At 32.2% G+C, this 17,180-nt stretch overlaps 1 protein-coding gene across 1 annotated transcript in view; it reads left to right on the plus strand.

The window, feature by feature from the left end:
* The window catches only part of Sbf (SET domain binding factor), a 145,991-nt gene that overhangs the window by 30,201 nt on the left and 98,610 nt on the right, over positions 1-17,180 (plus strand). The gene's annotated exons all lie outside the window — the stretch shown is intronic.

The following is a 17,180-nucleotide window of genomic DNA, read 5'->3' on the forward strand; positions in this document are numbered from 1 at the left end:
TAAGTACCTCTAGCTTTTCTTTTTCTCACCTTACTGACCATGTTTTACATCTATTTACTCGAAATATAATACTAAAGAAGATGCTTCTTACGCTCTAAAATTGGGTACTATTAACTATTTTTATGAAATACTTTTTTACTCATTGCTATTCTTTGTTTTTGTTCTTCTGTTAACTTTGTATATATTTTTATCTTTTCAATTTTTCATTCTTTGGAGCTAAAATTCATTGGTTTATTGCTTCTTACCTTCACTTTGATAGTGGTGACACTTTTAACTACGTAACTTTTTTTTTTAGGATTGACTAAATTTTTTTATTTGTTTTAGAGTAAATTTTCTATGTTTATATATAAAAACTAGTCTTAAATTCTGTAATATGTTCATTTTAGTATGTTCAACTTTAATCATCTTCTTTTCTTAGTATGTGAACCTGCCATCATATATTCCACTTTTTATAACAGCTTCAGCATCTGGTTCTTTAATTATTTCACTTAATTCTCCAGTTTCCATTTTACTTTACCAAACCATTTTCTTTATTTTTAAACGTTATTAATTTTGATCTGCCGTTCTTATTAATTTTCTGTTGGCATGCCATTTAGTTAACATGATTTTGTAGTTATTAAAAATAATTCAATATTGACTCCTTTTATAATTATATTGAATTTAATGGAAATAAACACTTGATTGCAGTCTTCAATTGAGAAAGAAATCTCTTGTATGATATTTTCTCCATTAATTATAACTATTATTTTAAAATTTTTAACTTTTATTAATAAATTTTTGTTAATTAGTATACTATTTATAACTTTTTATTTTTAAACTCGATCACTCTTGAAACTTTTCCATATAATTTTTTACCTTGTTTACTTTTACCAACAGAAATTTTGATTTTTGTCTCTTATTGACATATTTTGTCAATTTTTAAAAAAATTATTTCACCTTCAGTTCTAGATTACATCCGTTTTCTTTCATAAAAATTATTATTAAACTTTTTACTAATCCTATTTATAACTATTCATGTTCAATGTCTGAAAACTGTTAGGGGATGTTATATCTCCCTGCAAATTCCTGCAGCATATTATCTTACAAAAATGAATAATGAAAGGACAAATTTATTTTATGACTGCTGCTATTATTGCTGTTTACTGATTCACTATACATAGTGAAAAATTGTAGTTAATGATTGTAATAACGCAATGGGAATAAAAATATTTACTTGTAAATTCTTGAAGTTAGACTTAAAGAGCAAGCTGATGATGCAAAAGAAGTTTGATGAAAGCAGTAAGTGTAATTATAAAGATGTTTACGGATAATTTTGTGTGGTGGTTTGTGTAAATTATATGTGTATACAATTTTTCTCCCTTAACGTTACCAAAATTCATATGTGAGAAGTTGGTGACATTTTACTGTTGTTATTGGTTGTTTTTTTTTTTACTGTTTGTCCTTTCATTTTCTAAATATTAGGTATTTTCACTTATCACTTATTTAGTTTTTCAATTATCTGGTTTTTTATGAAATCATTTATATCCCCTCTTTTCTACTGCACTATTGTGTTTGTGCACATATGCTTGTGTTTATAAAAAAAAAAAAAAACTTTAAAATTGGTTCATTAGACTAATAATTGTCATTGTATTTTTTCTCTTTTGTATTCATTTATTTAGATCTGTTTTTCACCATTAAAGTGTGTTGTTTTGAATAATTATACATATAAGTGTGTATGTATGTATATACTGCACGTATGTATTTATACAAATGAATGTTTGCTTGTTTGTCTTGTATGTGTTCCTATGCCGTTCATTCAATTGCGATGAAACTTTGGTGAGTTGTTGTGGGCATGCATGTGAAGGTTTCTGAATTAGTTTGAACCCGGTAGGTGGCGCTGGGGTTGAGATATTTAAAAAAATTGTATTTATGGTCTGATTTGGCTCATATTCAGAATATATATTAGTTACGTGAAAAGAAATATTTTTGCAAAAAATGGACCCGCTAGGTGACGGTAGGGGTTGAGATATTTTGAAAAATTGTATTTATAGTTCAATTTGGCTCATATTCAGAATATGTTACTTAACATGGAAATAAATACCTCTGCAAAAAATGGACTTGCTAGATGGCGCTAGGTCGAGATATTTGGAAAAATTGCATTTATGGTCCGATTTAGCTCATATCCAGAATATATATTAGTTATATGAAAGAAAAGTTTTTGTAGAAACTATACCTGCTAGGTGGTGCCGGTATTGAGATATTTACTAAACAAACAGATATACAAACAGACTTTCTTCTTCTATATATATATATATATATATATATAAAAGGCCATATTCATATGTGTGTCTGCTATAGACTAAAAATTATTGGACCGATTTACGTGTGGGAAGGGAAAAGAGGCATGGAAAGGGGAAAAGGGAGAAAGGAAAAGGATGAAATGTGAAATAGAGAAAAACGGAAATAGGAAAAAAGGGAATTAGGGTAAAAGTGAAAGGGGGAAAGTGAAATTTTGTGAAGTTCTGTAATATTCAGTTTTTTAATGTTTTATCAATTTAAAGTTTTACTTTCAGTTGTGCTCATTTAATCTACATATATATTGTCATCGAATGGCTTCGACGGCACTTGGCACTTATTAACCTTGTGATAGCCCTGAAAAGGGTAATTTTTGTCGTCGATTGGTTTCGACAGCTCATTGTAATTGCCAACCTTATGGTAGCCCTGAGTAGGGCTGTTGTCATTGAATGGCTTCGATGGTTCGTAATTCATAACCTTGTGGTGACCTTGAAAAGGGCCATTTTTTGTGTTAGCTCTGAGAACAGCTGTTGGGTTTGGAAGCTGGTCTCTGGCAAAGTCAGGGAGTTGTGGCTCATCCGTTGAAGTCAGACTGGGCTTCCACTCAGTGACAGTTGGGTCCACACTACAGCGTGGCAGTGGTGGCCCCCAAGAGCTCCATAGTGTCGGGTTGGTGTCGGTTGTCCTTCACTGGTGCGGCTGAGTTGGTTCTCCCTGAGCGATCCCACACTGGGCTGGCTACTGTTGCCAAGTCCGCCGGCCAGGGCGATTGAAGCCTGGTGAGCTGGAGCTGGAAGGTAGCATCTGCATCCAATGGCTCCTTCGGCGGGCTGGCCAGGCTTGTTGCTCCGGCGGGGATGTTGGCATCCGCCAGGAGGTTCGACATGAGCCAGCCAGGGAACATCTGCCCTTTTGCATCTTCTTTTTCTTCGTGGTCTTCTCCAGGTGGTGGTTGATGATGAATTCAAAATTCACGCTCTTTTATTGGATCCAGAGAGTGATGAGGCTGCAGTGCTGCTATGGTGGGAGAACTGTGCAGTTATCTGCCACGGTAGTAGTGATGCTTGTATCAGCGCGTTCGTGTACTGTGCGCCAGCTCACAACTGAGTTACTATACCATGTTCGACCGCCGATATTAAATTAGGCATATACGTGGTATCAGCAGTAATAGCAAAGCATTGCCGTGTTTGCTAGTAAAAAATAAAAAAATTATGTTTACTAAAATAAATCTGTGCATTGAACTCCCTTTAATCATGTCTATAATTATTGTCATCACTATCAAGTATTTGAAGTATAATCTTTAAACTCTGTATTATTTGAATGAGTGAATGAAAGTAATCATTTTTATAGTGAAGTACATGTTACAATGATTAAATTGTTCATGTAACAGTCTGTACTAAGTGAATGTCAAGTTCTTGGAAATTTTTGATGAAATGAATAATTATTCGTAAGTTATAATTATTCTACTGATTGAAGTAATTAAAACATACTTAAAAATCCAATTAGCTTTTTGTCCGAACTAAATTATGCTCATCACTCATCTTCAAACCAATCTATCTGATGAATTTCAAAATGTATAAACAATTTTGTATTAATTTTTTAATAAAAATCATATTTATGAATTATAGCCATGAATTTTTTTATATAATCAATATGATTGTTGTACAAGTTACTACAGAACAGTTATTTCATAGTTTTAGACATTTAAATGCTATGAAAAGTAATAACTTTCCAGTCCCGTAAAAAAAATGAAAAAGTAAAATTTGTTTATTTGAACTTTTTGTTAGTATTCCAGCTTAATATTATAAAAGACAAATTAAAAAATAACCTGCTAAGGTTTGCATAATTTTTTATTTATTTCAAATACGCTAACAGATCTTTAAATATTAATGAATTAATTATGCAATATTTAGAGTACATTTGTGAAAAAAATCAAAATATTCAGTAAAAATATTTGGATTTGGTTTGTCTATGTTGATCAAATGATCAAAATTTTTTTACTTTAAAAATTGTATAACTTATTAGAAGAAAAACATCCAAATTCTTAGTAAAAAATTTCAGATCCCAGTTAAGCATTGTGACCAAACGATGTTTAATATCATCAAAATTATGCTATACTTACAGTATTAATTAAAAAAGTAAAACCTTTGCCCCCAGTTGATTCGCTTTCACAACAGCTATTTCATATAAAATTTTTATAGCCACAACAAATTGATAAAGTAAGAAATTATAAAAAGTTCCCACTTCATCTATATTAATACTAGAATTCCAATCTAATTTAAAGTTATTTACTAAGTCGGCGCAGTTTGTTCAATAAAGCCAAAAAAATATAGTTTCTAAAAAAATAAAAGGGGTACTTTGTGATCTCCTCTTTGTCCGATGGGGTTGAAAATCGGGCCATAGTTTGGATTATACAGCCATATATCTAAACAAAATTTCAGTTTTTTTTTAATCCATTTTATTTAAAACTTTTGAAATTTTAAATAACTTATAAGTACTTTCATCACACCGAAGCTCACTTTTCTACAACCTAAAAGTCAAAAATTAAAAGTGGCAAAAACTACCCTCTCCTTTTTTTTAGTTTTGTCCAAAATTTAATGCTATTAGTGTAAAATAGAATCATCAATATATAGAATTTTTTTCTGCCATTTTTGAAGTATTTCTTTTGAGCCAGTCCAGAAATGTTAATCAAAACTGTAGAATTCACGTACATATATATCTTTCAGAAATTAGTATAACTTTTTTTTTATTTTTTAATTAAAAAGATTCTGAAATGTCAACATTTGCAGAAATCCTATTACTTAAAATTTTCTTTGATCGCTATACTTTCCCTTTATAGAAATGCCACAGGTAGGAAAGCAATAGAAATGCTATTACTTTATTTACTAACATTAGACTCCAACTTCAAAACTAAAGATCTAGAGGTAAATTATCTCTTATTTTCTTCACTAATGTCATCTTATAATTTCAGATTATAGAGGTTAATAGTTTAGAATCTGCATTGCTTATGACTTGCATTAAAAGTATCCTGTATATTGTTAATAGAATAACACTGGTGATTTTGGGCATATTTAATGATGTATTGCTTTATAAATGACATGTCCAAGAAACAAGAGAAATGCTTCTACTTGAATAATATTTTATTTTATTTTAGTTGTACTATAGGAAAAGTTTGTTTTCTTTGTTAACTGAATAAAAGTAATAATGTTCAATAAAAAAAAAAAGGGGGAATAAATTCCTGCAAGATTCGTGTAATCTTGCATGGTGCTGAAGATTGAATGACATTGAATATGAATATATTTCTAAGGTATTGTCACACTTTCATGGCTTGATCAGGATATTGAGAGATTTACTACTTAAAAATGTTTATACTTGTATAATTACAATTTATTAGCTTAAGAACATAAGTAAAATAAGACAAATCGATAATAACAATGACAATAAGAATAATAAATGACAGTAATAAACAACTAATAATAATAATAATAAATGTCAATTATTATGTACAATGTAGTTATAAATTTTATTTACATCATTTTTCAACATAGGCCCCTTACATTTCAACGCACTTTGTCCATTGTTGCACAAGCTTCCTGATGCCCTCATAAAAGAAGGTTTTTGGTTGAGCTGTGAGCCAGGAATGCATTGCTTCTTTCACTGTTTCGTTCGAGGTAAATCGACGGCCCCTTAATGCCTCTTTGAGTGGACCAAACAAGTGATAGTCAGAAGTGGCAAGATCAGGACTATACGGAGGATGAGCCAGTACTTCAAAGTTGAGTTTCTTGAGCGTTTCAGCAGTGTGGGCAGCAGTATGTGGACGGGCATTGTCATGCAACTACACACCTTTCAACAGCAGTCATCGGTGTTTGCTTAGAATTGCAGGCTTCAGCTAGGCAGTAAGCTTCTCACTGTAACACGCACTGTTTATTGTCGTCCCCTTTTCCTCATAATGTTCCAGTACTGAGCCTTGTGAGTCCCAAAAAACCGTAAGCATCAGTTTTCCTGCGGATGGTTGGGTCCTGAACTTTTTTTTGTAGGGCAAATTTGGATGTTTCCATTCTATATTCTGCCGTTCATTACTCTTCGGCTTGTAATGATGGATCCATGTTTCATCACCAGTGATGATTCTGTCTAAGAAGATGTCCCATTCGTTACCATAGCGATGCAAACGTTTTTTTCAGATGTCCAAGCGAGTTTGTTTATGCAACTGTGTGAGTTGTTTTGGGACCCATCTTTCACAGACTTTACGAAACCCAAGTCTGTTGATGATTTCGTACGCAGAACCGTGACTAATTTGCAGACGATGTGCCACTTCATCAATTGTTACTCGTCTGTCTAAGAAAACCATGTCATGTGCATGCTCAATGTTTTCCTCATTTGTGGCGGTAAATGGTTGTCTGGCTCCTTCATCGTGCATAACTCTTGTGCAACCATTTTTGAATTTTTCAATCCATTCGTAGACACTCAGTTGCGGTAACACACTGTTCCCGTACTGTTCCGAAGGTCTTCGATGAATTTCGGCCCCTGATAATACACCTTCCGACCACAGAAAACAGATCAGTGAATGTTACTCTTCTTTGTTGCAAAGGGGAACAGCCACGGTTAACGGCAGGGCAGCGATAATGGAACTAACCTAGCAGCATCAAACCTGCACAGACTTAACAACAATTAAACCACACATGCGTCATCTAAGCAACACGACAGTACTAGCAACATAAACAAAAATATAACTAAATTGCAAATAATAATTGACTTACCCTCATAATTTCAAGTAAGGACAAAATTAACTTACAGGTAGTTAAACATAAAACCAGAATCAGTCCCATTCATGAAAAAAATTACAATGACCACTAATATTTACATCTTAAAAACTGGTATTGTATTACTACGAAAATAAATTAGACTAAGGTTCTTTCTGTGCAAATATCTTTCCTGTTCACAAGTAAAACTATCCTATGAATGAATCTATCCCTTTATCTTCTTATCCCTTTCTCTAATTGTCAGTCATTAACTCACCGAACAACTTCCTGCAGTCACTCACTGTTCACACTGGAATGCTTGTGACGTCACGTTGAACACACCATTCAGCACTACATGTTGAAATAACGCCATCTTATAATCACGTCAAACACTTATGCTTATACTCGCTTAATACTAATCTTAACTCATCTTCCTTCCATTTATACTTCTATCCTCTTGACCTGTAGAACCAGACCCAAGTTGAAGCGTGAGAATGATCATAGCATCCTTACATCTTCTCATGAATTTCTACTCATGTCCGGTAATTCTTCTCATGGAACAACATCTGTTGTAGGTGTGTCGTTGGTACTATTACAAAGAACAATTGTTAAATGGACCTGTTAGCCTTAGAAAAAAGATTACTTTTATTCCCTTTCTGGATTCTTCAATTAGTATATTTTCTAGTACTTTCTTCTTAATTGGCAGGAATCCGTTACTTAGGTCTGTTATTCCGGTCTTGTTACAGTATATGTCAGTTATAGTGTTTGTTATATGTTGTAATTTAATAATGAAATGAAGACCATTTGATGTCATGAATTGTTAAAACAGTAAAATGATCTTGTTAAAAATGACGTATGTTTAAAAATAGTCCAAATAGAACTTCCTTAAGTCCAAAAGTAATTTTCTCCATTGTAATCCTTTGAAGTAACAATTTAAGTCTAAATTTTAAGCTTTAAATCTAAGGTAACATTGTATATTTATTCATAAATATATAGGTTAATAAATATGTAGGTTTTGTTCATAAATATATTGAATAATGAGTGATTGTAGTATGTCATCTTTATGTGAACATAATGGTTTGTGTGTGCACAAGTGTACTTATGAGTACGCATCCATAAAAATTTGGATGTATATATATATTTTTTTTATTTTAATTTATAGAGTTACAGGTAGTACTGATAAAAGACAGTTGTAAAAATTATATCATTTATGACCTTTTTTTTGTTTTTTTACGATGATAATTGTTCATAAGTCAAATAAATTGATACGCTTTTATCATTTTATTGCTCAAATTATGACATTAATTGCTGCATAATTAATAAAATAAATATGGACTGTGTATAAATTAGAATACAATTTATTATATGTTTTCATGTAATTAATTGGCCCTTTTTTAGTTCGATCTTTTTGTTTTAATTATGTATGAATATAAACAATATTATTAACACATTAACAAATTATTATTAATTTCTAGTGTTTAAAAAATTATCATTTCTTTATGTTCACATTTATATATTCAGTTCCTATTCTAGCCCTTGGAGATACAGGATGTTAATTACACCTCTTTACTCTAAATCTCCCTCAAAATAATCTTTGTTGAGATGGAGAGTCTATTACCAAGAGGTAATTTTCTCTCCCCAAAACGTCTTTCATTCCACTCAACACATCTACCTTTATTTTTTATTTTTATTTTAATTTTCCCTTTCCTGCTTTTGCATTCAGTGTTTTAATAATATCGACTTTCTATCATTCTCCTTGTTTTGTCCACTACTGATATGAAGTATTTGATTTTTTTTTTTTACTGAGTTCTATTCTACTTCCTGTGAGACTTTATTACTTTCTTAATTAATCAAAGTTGGCAGCTATTCATATATAGTCTTTTCTCTGTTGAAAATGTTATGTTATTTAGTTACTAACTTATATTTCATTGTATTTAATAGATATTAATTGTAAAATAGCGACAATAATTTTGTGCTGGTGCCTAGCTACCTGTCTGGCTTGCTTTGCATTATCCAAATTCTAGTCGATCTGCTCAGGCTTGAAACTTAAAATTTTTCATAGAAGTACAACTATTTACCCTTAAGCATATCGATAAAATATTACAGTTGAATATGCTTGAGTTTCATAAATGGTTTACTTTTGTAATGGATTGTTAGATTATCAGCTTTAATTGAAACTGTCAATGATGAAAGAGTATTTATTATGATAGGGATGGAAGGAAATTTTGATTTTAACAATGAAAAATTAATCATAATCATAAGTAATAAAAGTGGTTCACTTCCATCAAAGGAAATGGTTTTCAGTTTAGCTTATACCCAATTTATTGTTGGTGAAGAGTAGGACTTGTACATGTATTTTTTATACATGTTCAACCTATACTATATTCTATACCTATATTTTATACAGTTTTAGCTATATTTTATCTATATATATATATATATATACATACACACACACACACACACACACACACACACACACACACACACACACACACACACATGTATTGAGTACATATAGTACTCAATAGGAAGTATAAATTTTGAAAGGCGAAGCTTGTTTTGTCCTTGAAATGTCTTGAAAAGATTACTACAATATCTTTGTTCAGTAGAGCTGTCATCCTGTTAAGTGAAGATGTGTTTTCAGTTCTCTGTGGATTATTGTTTTTTCAGAAAATAAATGAAAGATATTAATGAATTTGTGTAATATTTTGTTTGAAAACCGTGAAATCAGCTTCGGAGAAACAGTTTTCGAGAATAAATGTCTGGGTTGATCTAATGTTTTTATCTGGTGTAAAGATTCGAAGATTGCCACAAATCAGTCGAAGATGATCCCCAGTCTAGCCAGCCTTCCACTTCAAAAACCAATGAGAACATTGTTAAAGTTCAGAATATGCACTTAGACTGCAGACTGACAATTAGGGAGATGGTTGATGATTAAGTTTCTATGCAGTTCAGTCAGTAACTGAAGATTTGAACATGCCTCAAGTATCCATGAAATTCATTCTAAAGTTGTTGTCAGACCAGCAGAAACTACACTGACTTGAAATGCCCCAAGAACTGATTTATTGGGCCGAAAGTAACTCAAGTTTGTTATATAGGATAGTTATAGTAGACGAATCATGGGTTTATGGGTTTGACTTGGAAACAAAGGCACCATCATTGCAGTGGAAGGATCCAAGTTTGCCACAACTAAAAAAAGCATGTTAAATTTTGTCAAATTAAAGACAATGTTAGTGGTTTTCTTTATTCTACAGGTGTCGTGCATTGTGAATTTACCCATTGTGAATTTAGGGGGCATGCAGTCAACCAGGAATACTATAAAAGTGTCCTTCAGGGATTACACAAAAGTTACAAAGACAAGGCGTGTATTCTGGTGAGACAGGAATTGGGTCCTCCACCATGAACACACACACGGTTACCATGGGACCTCAATCGCAGTATTTTTGGCCAAATCCAAATTCCTGTGCTTTTCCTACCCCCTGTATTCCCCTGATTTAGCCCTGCCGGTTTTTACTTGTTCCCAAAAATGAAATTTTTGCTGAAAGGGAATCGATTTGACTCGATCTAAATTCATCCAGGCAATTGTGGAGAGGTTCTTAGTCCCTTAAAGAAAATTTCCAGGAATGCTTCCAAAAGTGGAAACAATGTTGGAGTGTGTATTCAGTTAGAACTACTTTGAAGGAGATCCGTCACAGTAGTCTGTAAGTACTGTCATTTTAAAATTTCAAGACCAGTCTTAAAACTTTCCAATCACACCTTTTATATGGTATGGTATGTGTCCCACTCATACTTATAAGAAGTTTTACAGTCTTACGTTTTTCAAGTGCAGTATCTGTATAACAGTTATAGTGTTACATAAATAAACTAACAGTAAATTAATATGAAATTGGTGTAACTGTGGATCTCCCTTTGTTTAAAAGTGTTTATTGTTATTATAATTATTATTTGTTGTATGTTAAGATAAAAAAAGTAAACATAAATTTTATTTTACTTTAATAATCATTAAGTTTATGTTTACATTTATTCTTAAATGAACAGTTATTGAAGATAGATGGACTTTAATATTTAATTTGAAGTATTTCCTTTCTTACTATTTTCTTATTTTATTAAAATTGTATAAATATTATTTTTACGTTACATCACATAAACGTGAAAATAATTATTAATTTTGTTAAATATTGCCTTGTTTATTCAACAAATTATCTGCAATATATAATTATTAATTATTTTATAAATAATAAAATATAATAATATATAATTATATTATTATTAATTATTTAATTTAAGCAGTTACAGCCTGTTATAATTTCTCATATCCTCCACTACCTCACTCATCATTACCACTCGGTACAATTATCTCAAGCCAGTTAATTTTCAACTCACCAATAGAAAGTTATTTTAATTCATTAATATACCAGTATCACAACTGCTTTTTAAAAAATTTTTAAGACTACAATTTGATCTTTGAATTTAATTAAGTAACTCAATTTGTATAATCTTGAGTTGTTTCATTAATTGATTTTTTTTCAGAAGTGACTTAAAAGGAAGAAGAGATTCTTAGTTCAACTAGTCTGAGGTTTTATATTCAGGTCTTATGTTTGCCAAATGAACTGATTTTTTAATTTTTTAAAGAAAAGTTCCTTTGGTGGTCCTGTTGTAAGGTTTTTCTAGATAAATTAACAAGTTACTTGTGATACAGGACACATATATCCTATTCAAGTATTTTTGATTAGGCGTCCTGTTCTCTCCTCCCTTCTGTGTGGCAGATGTATTTTTTCTTTATCCTCTTTATTTATTACATACTTAGTAATTCTAATGATTAAATTTTGATGTTAGAAGGATTAAATTTGTACCGAACCACATTCCCATTAAGTGACCGATACCACACTTTTTGAATATAAAATTTATAAATATTTCTATCGATGATTAATTGATAGCATTAGAAGAGGTGAAAGCTTAAAAGATATGGTGTCCCTCATCACACCAATGGAAATATGAATACTGGATAATGGGGACTTTTTTTTTCAACCTTATTAAACACCCCAGGGCAACTGGTCTTCGCCGTGAAGCAAAACTCAGTCGGCCTGGTGTGTCCTGGCAGCAGTCTGCCCATCCTGTATAGCCTCAACATGAGGTTTCACCCATCGGGGTCCCCCCGAGCATCCTCGAAGGATGCTGACCTCCCACCTGGAAGCCAACATTCCTCTCTGCTGGAAGGCTACCCTTCCTGGCCCTAACCTACTGGCTCTGGGCATGCATTCCGTTTGCTCTTCGCCCCCAGCGCGTCCCTCACACACCTCAAGGGTCCCTAGTGCCATCATCGGGGAGTCCCGACCCCCTCACATCTTGATGTGGGCGGACCAAGACACCCTAGGCAGGAGGGCTGCCTTCCTGACCCTAGACGTCGCCACGCTTCGTCACCCCTCCTTTTTTTAATTCCCCCCCCACCATTGTGGATAATGGGAGTTGTAACACACAAACATTACATGAACTAAAAAAAAAAAAAAAAATTCAGGCAATGTGTTAAATTGAAGATTTTTTAAAAGAAAATTCTCATTGTTACATAGACAATTTGAGAATTTTGTTGTCACCATTGTTTACTGTTGGATAGTTGTATGAAGTTAACATTGAAAGTATTTTTAGTGAAGGTAAAATAAAATTAGTTGTACCACTTAGAGTAAAAATGCTGCATTGCGTAGAGCCTTACCTCTTGCTCATTTGCTTCTTTATCTCATTTCTTTACATTTTATTTATTATTTTTTCAAAAATACAGGTTTCTTTTTAACTTCATACTTGCAAATAATTACTTTTATATGAGCAGAGTTATTTACATCATCTGTGTAGATTTTAAATAAAACTGAAAAGTTTAAAGTAAAATATATTAAAAAAACTACATTAAAAATTAACCTTTTCAATTCTAACAACTATTTGAAGTATGAGGTGTGTGAGAAAAGTAATGAGATTGGAAACACTCTGAGCGATCTGGCAATGCTGTGTCTAACGGTTTGTGCTAGACTGGTTTGTTCATCCCTTCCACATGCTCAGTACAGGTTTCAACTCCATTCAGCCAACACATTATTTTTCACAGCGCCATCAGTGAAGTTGTGTTTTTGTTGTGAAAATGGAGCATCAGAATGTAGAGCAACGTTGTGCAATCAAGTTTTGTGTTAAACTTGGGGAATCCACGAGTGTGACCTTTGAAAAGTTGAAACAGGCCTACGGGGAACATTGCTTATCAGGAGCACAAGTTTTCCCCTGGCACAAATCATTTTTGGAAGGCCAAGAACACGTTGAAGATCAACCTCGCTCAGGGAGACCTTCAACTTCAAAATCTGATGAAAACGTTGAGCGTGTGAGGGTTCTTGTGAGATCAGACTGTCGTTTTACAATAAGGATGATGAGTGAACAGTTAAATTTAAACACTTTCGCCGTACATCAAATTTTGACAGACGATTTGGACATGCGAAAGGTTTGTGCGAAATTGGTGCAGAAAAACGGAATAGAAGGACAATCGAAGAAACGTGTGCGTTGATCTTCTTGAGAGGATTGACAATGACCTAGAATTCTTTAATGACCAAGATTTCTTCAAATATCATGGAAGAATTCTTCCTGGATATTTGAGTACAAACCTGAAATAAAGCGGCAAAGCGAAGAGTGGCACACTCCGTCTCTCCTCGATCGAAAAAATGTTGAATGAGCAAATCAAAGATCAAAACCATGCTGATTTGCTTTTTTTGACAGTAGGGTTATTGTGCATAAAGAATTTGTTCCTCCAGGACAAACTGTCAACCAAGTGTTTTACAAAGGTGCCCTTGAAAGGCTCAGGAAAAGAGTGATTCGTGTGAAACCAGACATTGCAGACAAGTGGATGCTTCATCATGACAATGTCCTGTGTCACACGGCTATTTCCATCACGGAATTTTTGACCTCAAAACACATTCCTATGGTTCCTCAACCTCCCTATTCATCTGATTTGAGAACTTGTGACATTTTCCTTTTACGAAATTGAAACATGTCTTTAAAGGACGTCATTTTGGAACTCTGGAGAACATTCAAAAGACTGTGGCCGACCAGTTAAAAGCCCTACCCATTGAAGTCTTCCAACGCTGCTATCAGGAGTGGGAACAATGACTTCGTCAGTGTATAGCTGCCCAAGGGAACTACTTTGAAGGGAATAATATTGTTGTTTGAAAAAAATAAAAACTTTGGTTAGTAAAAAGTCAGTCTCATTACTTTTCTCACACACCTCGTATGTAAGTAAGGATTAGTAAATTGTGGGTACAGACCTTTTATGTAGTTACTATTTTATATTTAAAAACATATTGCATTGTATTATTAATTATTCTACTTGGTCATTATAGAAATTTGTCATTAACTCTATCACTGTATTTGGCCTCAGTCATTTCTCATTTGTTTCCTAAATTAAATAAATATTTAAGGGCAGTTATTTTGAAAATGATCATCAGCTCAAAAGATATGTCACTGAATGGCTCATTGACAGCTGATAGCAGTTCAGAGGCAAGATCAAGAGCCAATCTTTGACTGCTGTTTTGGCCTGATCGTTTTTAACTGCCTCTAAATATTTATTTAATTTAAGGAAAAAGTGAAAATTGACAGACCAAATGAGGGTAGTATGGTAGGTATTCAAATTTCTTTAAGCAAAATTTGTTATCCTTTTGTTACAGATTACCATTATCAGGAAAAAAATAATGCTGCATGACTATATTAGTCTCTATAAGCTTGTTATTGATTCATTGTTCTATGACCATATAGGGCTTTTACTTATTTATAAGAAGCCTTTCTGGTCCCAGACAATTTTTTAAACATTGCCATTTTAAAGCTTGTTTTTCTTCTATTTAGTTCATATTTCATCCAACAGGCTATGCCAATTTGATGCTCATAGGACCTGCTAAAACCATCGGCAGGTGCTATGGTATTGCAATCTTTAATCTCCGTTTTCTGAAAACTTTAATTTCTCTGCTTCATTAAAACAAAGAATCATAACTTTAGTTGTAATTGAGATTACTACATGAATTTTTTTTTTTACATTGTATAGAAAATATTTGTCTAGATACATTTGTATGCATGTGATAATCCTCTTATATATAAAATTGTGAAAGGGGGGGGGGTTGAAATTAAAATGGGGATGATTTTTTGTTTAAAATATTAAAAGATTTGTAAAAAAATTCTACAAGATGTATTTTTTTGTGTGCATACAAGGCACTTATTTTCTCTTTATTTTGGTATTTTTTTAAGTTTTTATCTTTTGTAACAGATGAGATAAATTTATTCTTGTTTGGAACTATTTTTTTTACCCCAACCCCTACTTTAGAGGTAGTGAGTGTAATTATCTGAAAATTTTGAAAATTACTCTTCACTAAGCTAAATAAACTGACCAAGTATAAACTTCCTACTCGCAGTTCTAAAGAAAAAAAATGTTTGGGTAGTCTCCCCCCTTAACCAGTAACAGTAAGATTAAGATATTGTTCATCATTTTGCTTATAACGTTTTATAAATGTCTTTACTTTTTCTTTTGAGTTAGAAAATCCATTAGTGGAGAACCTTCTCGTATCAATCACATTTTAAACTTTAAATTATTAATCTTTAAAAAATTATGAAATCAGTTGGCAGTGAACTGCACCCAGCATTACTAACATTGTGATCTATGAGAACCAGTTCATTAACCTTTTCAGGACTAACATATTTTTAATTCTTGCTCAGACTAGGTTATTTTATTATCAGTCAAGTGCACTTGTATTATTTCAATTATTTATTATTTAAATTTCAATTATTTCACTCATATTACATAAATTCTTGATTTGTCCATATAATTAGAAGAAATAAATCCTGGACATGAATGTGACAAATCGAGCATGTTTACTAACAGAATTTAACAAAACTTACAAAACCTAGTTTTTGAACGCTGGTATAATGATTTTATTCTCTCTATTTCCAGCTGTTAGCTGCAACTTTGTTGATAGTGCAAATAATTAATTTTAAAGCCAATATTGTACAATACATGTCGGTGAAAGAATTATATTATAGTCACGTTAACACAATGATAGTACTCAAACAATAAAGTTCTAAAATGCATTTACGTGATCGTAGTCTGTGCGGACAGTTTGCTGCAGTAGCCTAAGCGCGACACCAGTCCTGAAAAGGTTAAATGTTGTTTTAGCCTTTGTATTTTACATTACCTTACACCTTTAAATTTTCAGGATATAACTCCCTGATCATTGCAAGTTTTATGGAACTAATTTTAAAGGATGTAGTCTAGTTTATCAGTAAAAAGAAAAATTGCTTTATTTCTTCAATCACTAGAGAAGGTCATGAAGATCACTTTTACATGAAAATTCAATCATTTTCATGATGCACTATTTTCTTTTCATTTATTCATTAATTACCTCTCATCACTGTATACTTCCCTTATTTGCCTATAAATTTCACATCTGATGGGATTCTGTTTTTTACACATTTTAAATATTCAGTTAAAGTAACTTATTCAACAAATTTAAATCTTGACTGAGAATTTGTGTAAGATTTGCTATGACTATTGAGGATAGTACATCTGTGTGAGCATTATTTTTAACTGTATTTTACTTTCTGGTATGTCTTACAACACTAAATGTATTTTTTAATCAAATTAGTATGTTCCAAATTTAACACACATTCACACTTTAAAGTGTGAATGTGTGTTAAATTTTAATTTTATTTAATTATTCTTTATTGTGATTGTGACATGTTTATTAGGAGTGATGCAAAATTCTGCAAAAGTTACATGTTTGTGGTGAATGAAGTAATCTGTGGTGAATTTTCTTTACGTTTTGAACGTATTGGCTATTTAATTTGGGTGTGATGAAGTCTAGGATGTTGAGTAATTTGTTTTGTTTTGTTCATATCTTACAGTAAATTTCTATATAGGTTGCAATGTAACTTAATTGGGTGGAGCATATGACATCATCATGTGTTGTGTTTGTATAGTAATAATTGATATGATTAATATAATGGTGCCAGTGTAATATTTTTTTCATTTTGTATATATGAAATAATCTTCAAAGTTTAGAAACATTTCACCTGAGAGGCTAGATGTTTGTAAGTCAATTGGTTGGCTTAGTTGAATGTGTTATTGAGAATAACAATGACTGGTATCAGTAATATAGCTTC

This window comes from Lycorma delicatula, chromosome 11, assembly GCF_047948215.1.
Source record: "Lycorma delicatula isolate Av1 chromosome 11, ASM4794821v1, whole genome shotgun sequence".
NCBI classification, from domain to species: domain Eukaryota; kingdom Metazoa; phylum Arthropoda; class Insecta; order Hemiptera; family Fulgoridae; genus Lycorma; species Lycorma delicatula.